Source organism: Syngnathus typhle, unplaced genomic scaffold (assembly GCF_033458585.1).
Source record: "Syngnathus typhle isolate RoL2023-S1 ecotype Sweden unplaced genomic scaffold, RoL_Styp_1.0 HiC_scaffold_35, whole genome shotgun sequence".
NCBI lineage: Eukaryota > Metazoa > Chordata > Actinopteri > Syngnathiformes > Syngnathidae > Syngnathus > Syngnathus typhle.
In genome coordinates, this window is record NW_026871941.1 from 405,997 (window position 1) to 413,445 (window position 7,449).

The window sequence follows — 7,449 nt, forward strand, 5'->3', positions numbered from 1 at the left end:
CTCCGACTTGCGTGCCGTGGCTTTTGTCTTGGACTTTGTCATGTAACATGGAGTGTGGGGAAGGAACAAATGGTGCAAAAAAGTGAGTATGGATTGCTCCCAGGAATAAATTAGCGGCGCCGACATTCCAAATTTTAACAGCAGATGGTGCAAAATCTGAGTTAGGGATTAGTGAGTGAATTGGCAAAACTGAAATTCCAAAACTTTCCAAAAGATGGGGCCAAATCGTTGCCAGAAACCAAAATTGAACGTGGTCTGATCAATGGAACACACACGAGGGCACAAAGGTGGTTTTTATTTTCTTTTAATTGTATTTTATTTTAATTGCTTGGCTGGAATGTATTCTGTAACCGCTTAAAGCAATATTATCACAGAATTAGACTAAGCTGCCCACCCTTATGAGAATACGGGTGTGTTGAAAAAAGAAAAGAAATCAATTCTAAGGCTTTGATTTATTTTGATTTAATGGTTGACCAAAGTCTGACTTTGAAGTATTGGTTTTATAAAAGGGGAAGTAAAGAAAAGAGGAAGTAGGGTGCTTGCCAGGGGGGTTTCCACAGAATTTCGGTGGAAAGAGTGAAACGGAAATGAGCTGCCCGGAAAAACCGCAGGGGATGAGCGTGGGAAGCTGGACAGTATAGAAGCCGTGGGCGTGGGAAACTGGACAGTATAGAGGCCAGCGGAAAAGGGAAGGGCCAGAGAAGTCTATAAAAAGGTCACCTTGGACATCTACGGGGCTCTCTCCTGGACCGCGGTCATAACGAACAGAAGCCGGTAGGAGTTTCAAGACCTTTTTCCAAAGCCTTCGAGATTTTTGTGTAAGACGCAAGATTGCTGGCACGGATTAACTTGGATATACTCAAAAGAATTGGACTGGACCACTTTGCTTGAGAAACTAGGTGAGAGGACCGACTCTTTCTGTATTTCCGTGCGGGGAGGAAGACCGTATCGGGTAGTGGGTCCTCCCGTGACCAAAACTAGTTTCTAAATTGGATTTTTAGAGATAGAATCGAATTGATCACTCGACTTTATTTTCACCAAAAAATAACCCCCAATTGGCACCCTCCTTTTCCTCTTTTCTGATTTAATTTTTGCAATCAAAATTACTCCAGGATTGAATGATTGTATTTGCAAGGGCATCAGTGAGTGGAATTGTTCAGTTTTTGGAGGATTGTGATTTGTAATTTTATTTCATGTTTCTTCAATAAAAGAGTTGTATATACTCATTTAATTCGTTGTGCGCTAATTTGTATAATTTATGCAGTCGATTGCTTGTGGATGGGTTGATAAGACGATTTATTAACGGGAGATTTTAGAATCGGAGACTAAGGCATTAGATTTATTTCCAAACTCTGTCTTTGCCGTACTTCTGCTAATTTGATTTACTTCCGAAAAAAGAGAAGTAGGCTTGCGGCTTTATCAAAAGCGGAACGGGGCCAGATCAAAAGCATTTAATTTAATCGGGCCGCGTCAAAGCTACTTCGAATGATTTTGAGGGATTCATTTGCCTTCAGAATTAATTACAGGATGATAGTAATTCGATTAAATTCATCTTTACCCGTATTAAGTAAAATATTATTCTGTTGGAAACAATCGAAGTTGAGAAAGCACTTTTAGCGTAAGTGTTTATATATATAACGTTAGAATCAGTAAATAATGTATTAAACTTATTCTTAAACACTGTCATTGTCCTACTTCTGCTATTCTGACTTACTCCCGGAAAAAGGGAAGTAGGCTTGCGGCTTTATCAAAAGCGGAACGGGGCCTGAGCCAAAGTATTTAATATACTCGGGCCGCGTCAAAGCCACTTTGGATGATTTTGAGGGATTAATTTGGCCTCAGAATTTATTACAGGATAATAATAATTCGATTAAATCACTTGAACCTGTATTAAGTAAAATATTATTTTGTTGGAAACAATTGAGTGCGAGGGAGCGCTTTTACGGTTAAGTGTTTATATATATATCGTTGGAATTAGTGATTAATGTATTAAAGTTCTCTTTTCAATCCTATCATTGTCATACTTTAGTCAAGCGGACCTTCCACCGAAAAAAAGGGAAGTAATCTCTTTACTTCCCCAAACCGGCCAGAGCGGGGCCTTATTAAAAGTTACTTCGGTGAGAGCAGCGCTACGGGGCGCTATAGACTAACGAATCCCTGAGGCCTTAACAAAGGCATCTAAAAACATCCGTAACGAAATACCAGCATCAAACCATTGAAGGGAGCCATCAATACGGCGCGGTCATAACGGCGACTTGCCTCGAATTGAGTTACTCGGCTTGCGCGTCGGATGACTTAAGCGGGATTGACGTCGTATAGAAGTTGGGTTGATTCCAAGAGAATTAATTTAACTCGGGTGGTCAGCTGCGGACGAGTCACTTCGCCCCGGCTTATTGAACCCGTTACTGGGGAGCCGGAGGCACTTTATTGATAAGTGCACGTTTGACAACTTACAATAACTCATTAATGTTCACTGTGGCTCCTAACACATCTTCCACTATTATCTTACCTATGAAGAGTTTAAAGGGTTTTCAAAATGGCCACCCCACTACTGGGGACAAATGGCTCGGATATTGGTGGTATTTAACTAACTGGTCATCCAGTTAGCACTGACTGGAGCACCCTTGTCACCACACAAGCGTTAGAATATTGGCCCTCTGGATCCAGTGAAGAGGCTGTGTTTTTTGCTAGGCGAGTAACTTTAAAAAACCAAGGCACAAGCCTCCTTTTGACCTTTGCACTCCCTGATGGCCAAATTCGGCCTCCAAATGCCAATTTGTTTAACACTTCCTGTTGGGGGTTTCAGTTGTGGGCTTGGTCCTCCGGTGTTGATCCTCATTTCCCTGTCGTAATCTGCATTAACAAAACTATGTCGGTGGCCGACCGTCCCGGTATGAATAATTATACTGAAACAGCTGGAGTGAAGATCACGAGTGTGCGCCTCACTGATCTAGACAGCTATTTCATGGCCTCCACAGGAATAATTGGTCAGACTAACAACTGGCTCCTTATGACTGAACAAGCCGCTAAGATGGCTAACACCAGTTGCGTTGTGTGTATGGGACCAAGACCCCCTTTAAGAATTATACCTGCAAACGTTGTTCCAAAGTGTGCTGTTGTTTTAATGTTGAACTCATCCATACCAACTGCTCATGGTTGTTTTATATGGGATAGGGTTTATCCCATTTCTCCCATGACAAAAAATAAACCCCTTTTTTCTTCCACTGTAGCTAAGGGTAATTTCACGTGCATCAAGCTGCCTGGTACCGGTGTGAAGCTAGGTGCTCTAGCCGCACCAATGTGTGCTTCCCTGATTAATGTTACTGCCCCTTTTTCACCCATTGCTCGTAGTGATATTTGGTTTTGGTGTAATAGTAACGAACTTTATGATAGGTTGCCTTTCAATAGCTCTGGAATTTGCGCTTTGGTGACCTTTTTGCTTCCTGTTCAATTGATTCCCATGACTCCTTATGATCTGGGATCTTTTGTTAAATCTATGGTACCCAAATTCTGGTTAAGAACGAAGTGAAGCGCTGAATGGCTGGGCGCAACAGATCCAACATACATAGATGCCATTGGTGTTCCCAGGGGAGTACCGGATGAGTATAAGCTGGTGAATCAAATAGCAGCTGGTTTTGAATCCGCCCTGTGTTGGTGGTGTACTCTTAACAAAAATGTCGACAAGATCAACTACATCCATTACAACGTGCAGAGGCTTGGAAATTGGACCGAGGCGGGTTTCAGGGCGGTCCACTCCCAACTGGCTGCAACTTCCCTCATGGCTTTCCAGAACCGAATGGCCCTTGACATGCTACTCTCAAAAGAGGGTGGTGTCTGCGCCATGTTTGGTGAGCAATGCTGCACATTTATTCCAAATAATAATGCCGCTGACGGAAGCCTGTCCCAGGCCCTTGAGGGCCTGAGGACCTTGAATGGGAAAATGAAGGAACACAGTGGAGTGAACACGGAGGTTTGGAACGACTGGCTAAACGTGTTCGGACAGTACCGTACCCTGGTTTCCTCGGTCCTAGTCTCCCTTGCCGTTTTTTCTGCTGTTTTGACTTTGTGTGGATGTTGTTGTATTCCGTGTCTCCAGTCTCTAATAAACAGATTAATTACAACTGCTATCTCTCCAGCCGCTGAGACCTTTCCATTGCTCCAAGGGGAAGACTTTGCGACTGATGAGCGTTGTCGCTCTGGCGATGGCTCCATCTTTGAAGCTCCTGTGGTAAACCTGTCCGATTTGTTTCCCGACTCTGACGTTGATTATTAAGGCTCAATCTCCTCCCGGGTGTAAATTTGTTCTTATGAATTATGATCCTACGGCTGAAAATCTTTTTGAAGTGGCCAATTTTAGGTGATGAGATGGTCTCTGGAACTTATGATAAACAGGGGGGAATTGTTAGAAAAATGTATATATATATCTCTAATCAATGCTTTACCCCAATAGTACTGCAAGAGATGCTTGCTGTTTGGCCTTGCTGTTTTTATGATGTACCACAGAAGAGAGATTACAGACTGGGTCAGACAGGACGCAGCTGGCAACTCAGTGACAACTCAGCAAAAATGAAGACATCTACCGTTCCTTTCTAACAATGAACACTTTGTTAGACAACATGCCTCATTGCTGTCTTGCACCCCAGATGAACCTCCAAGTGACCATTAAAGTCAGGGTTTTTCCTAACTATCTTTTTTGTAGGATTAGGTTGGAATGTATACAACCAGCAATAAATAACTTAGCTTGTTGCATCCTACAAAATGTCGTAAAACTTCCCTTGCTATGTTTTAACTAGAGGTCAAAGGTTTTTTCTCCTGTATCCAGTCCACTCAAACTCCTCTTCCCAGATGTTCTTATCAGTATGTAAACACCTAGTGATTTTTGCTTACGAGACAAAGCCCACATGCTTTCCTTCCCCCCTTTAGTGGTTATGTCTCACACTGTGGGTAGGGCAAATCCGAATAAAAAGAGCGGGAGTGCCTACAGATATTCAGTGTGTGTAGAGATTGTATTGAGCTATCTGTACTGCACTCCTCGCGAGAAAAGACTTAATATTTCTGTCTCACTTGTGGTTTGTTTGCTGTTGCTCTTCTTAATAGTTATTCAGTCAGCGAAATAAACCTGACAGCTAGTTTGGACTAGGTATATAAAAAGTTTGCCCCACCTGAGAACTGAACTCTTGACCTTCAGATTGTGAGACTGACATGCACTATGAGGCTGTGCATTTGCGGTGTTACAATTCTTTTTTTACTGTAAAATTGATCCAACCACCGGCCATTTCAATCAAACTGAACTTCACAGAAAGAAAGAGTGACTTTAAGTCTGAGCATTCTGAAACTAGGGTTTCCAACTCAGGTTCGGGAGGCCAACTAAGGTTTCAAACTGTGGCCAGGGTTTCCAACTGGGGTTTCCATCGAGGATGAGGGTTTCCAACTAGGGCTCAAGTTAGGACTATATAAAAGTGTGCCCCCGTGTGAGGGTCAAATTCACGACCTTCAGATTATGAGACTGACACGCTACCACCTGCACCAACGAGAGTTTGTCTTTGCATTTTGTGCAATTGTTTTTAACTGTAAGATTAATTCAACCACCGCCCATTTTGATCAAACTTAACTAGGCTAGGATTTCCAACTCAGACTAGGGTTCCAGGAAGGGCTAGAGTTAGGGTTGGAATATATATAAATCATGCGCCGTGTGATGATCGAACCCTCGACTTTCAGATTATGACACTGACGCGCTACCGCCTGCGCCAACGAGTCTTTGTGGCACCTGTCTTAAAATTCTATTTTTCTGTAAAAAAGATTCAACCACCGGCCATTTCCATCAAACTGCAATTCATCGAAAGAAAAAGTTACTTTTGTCTGAGCATTCTTAAACTTGGGTTTCCAACTAAGGTTTCCAACTGGGGCAAGAGTTTCCAACAAGGGCTCGGGTTAGGGTTAGGACTAAATAAATTAGAGCCCCGTGTGAGGGTTGAACTCGCAACCTTCAGTTTAATAGACTAACGCGCTACCGCCTGCGATAACAAGACCGTGAACAGCACGTTTTACAAACCTGTTTTACTGTAAAACTGATTCAACCACCGGCCATTTCAATTAAACTTAACTTTACAGACAGAAAACTTTATTCTATTCTGAGCAACCTAGTATCTTCTGAAATTGACAATGATTTTACTGTGGACTATAGAAAACAGCGCCCCGTGTGAGGGTCGAGCTCACAACCTTCAGATTTTGAGACTGATGCACGACCACTTGCACTAACAAGGTAATATGTCAATTGCATTACAATTCTCTTTTACGGTAAATTGGATAATCCACAGGCCATTTATGTCAGTAACAATTGTGAACTTCACTTGGCAGGCTGCAGTCATCAGAAGTCGTTGCCGTGTTTCACTTGGTACAGTCTTTCATATGGCTATGTGGCCTAATGGATAAGGCGTCTGAGTTTGGATCTGAAGCTTGAGGGTTAAGTCCCTTCATAAGATAAGATAAGAGGAACTTTATTAATCTCACGTGTGAGAAACTGCATGCAACAACAGCCCGATTTACAGGAAGGTACAAGTAGGGGGAAAAGGTGCAAAAAAAGGTGCAAAAAAATGGTCAATTTAATATAATTCATATGAAATAAATGACTTTATTTGAGTCTGAACCAACTCTTGTGTACTGTCAGAAAGGGTTTTGGTTTCTGATTTCTTTTTTTGTTGTGCTGACTCCCTCCCAATCTCCGTTTTCAGTGCAACAAAGGGACAAAAACCAAAAGAAAAAATGCTTTCTCTATTATACACTAGGGCCAGCGTTTCCAACTAGGGCTAGGGTTTCCAACTAGGGTTCCAACTCCGGGTAGGGTTTCAAACTAGTAATTCCAACTGGGGCAAGGGCTCCCAATTAGGGTTTCCAACTTGGGCTGGGGTTTCCAACTAGAGACAACATTGGACAGCTGCCACTTGTTGGGAACCTTTTAATGTTTAGTCTTATCAACGAATGTGTTTCAGAGGCTAGATTTAAAATGTGTCTGCTGGTTTTTGTGAACCAAACCCGTTAAAAAAAAGTGAACGAATGAAACAAGTTGGTAGAGCATGAGACTCTTAATCTCAGGGTTGTGGGTTCAAGCCCCACGTTGGGCGTCCCTGCTTCACCGTGATTGATTTGGCTAATGCCTTCTTCTGCCTCCCGCTTTCCCCCTCAGTGCGGCACGTGTTTGCATTCACTTACAAAGGGATGAAATTACAATACACTCGCATTCCGCAGGGATTCAAAAATTTGCCAGGATCGTTCAATCAGGTCCTCAAAGAACTCCTCGAACCATGCCAAATGCCGGATGGCACATTGTTGTTGCAATATGTTGATGATTTGTTGATTGCAGCAAAAGACTAGCAGGCGTGTCTTGCAGGAACAAAGAAAGTGTTGTTGTGGTTAGGGGAGAAAGGGTTCAAGGTGTCAAGAAAGAAACTG

The 7,449-nt window shown here is 42.6% G+C and overlaps 1 long non-coding RNA gene across 1 annotated transcript; it reads left to right on the forward strand.

Moving 5' to 3' along the window:
• Nucleotides 1-557: 557 nt before the first annotated feature.
• On the forward strand, nt 558-5,040 carry LOC133147197 (uncharacterized). Its single transcript, XR_009711558.1, has 3 exons — nt 558-899; nt 4,137-4,228; nt 4,451-5,040. It is a non-coding gene; the product is annotated as an uncharacterized LOC133147197 (long non-coding RNA).
• Nucleotides 5,041-7,449: the final 2,409 nt, after the last annotated feature.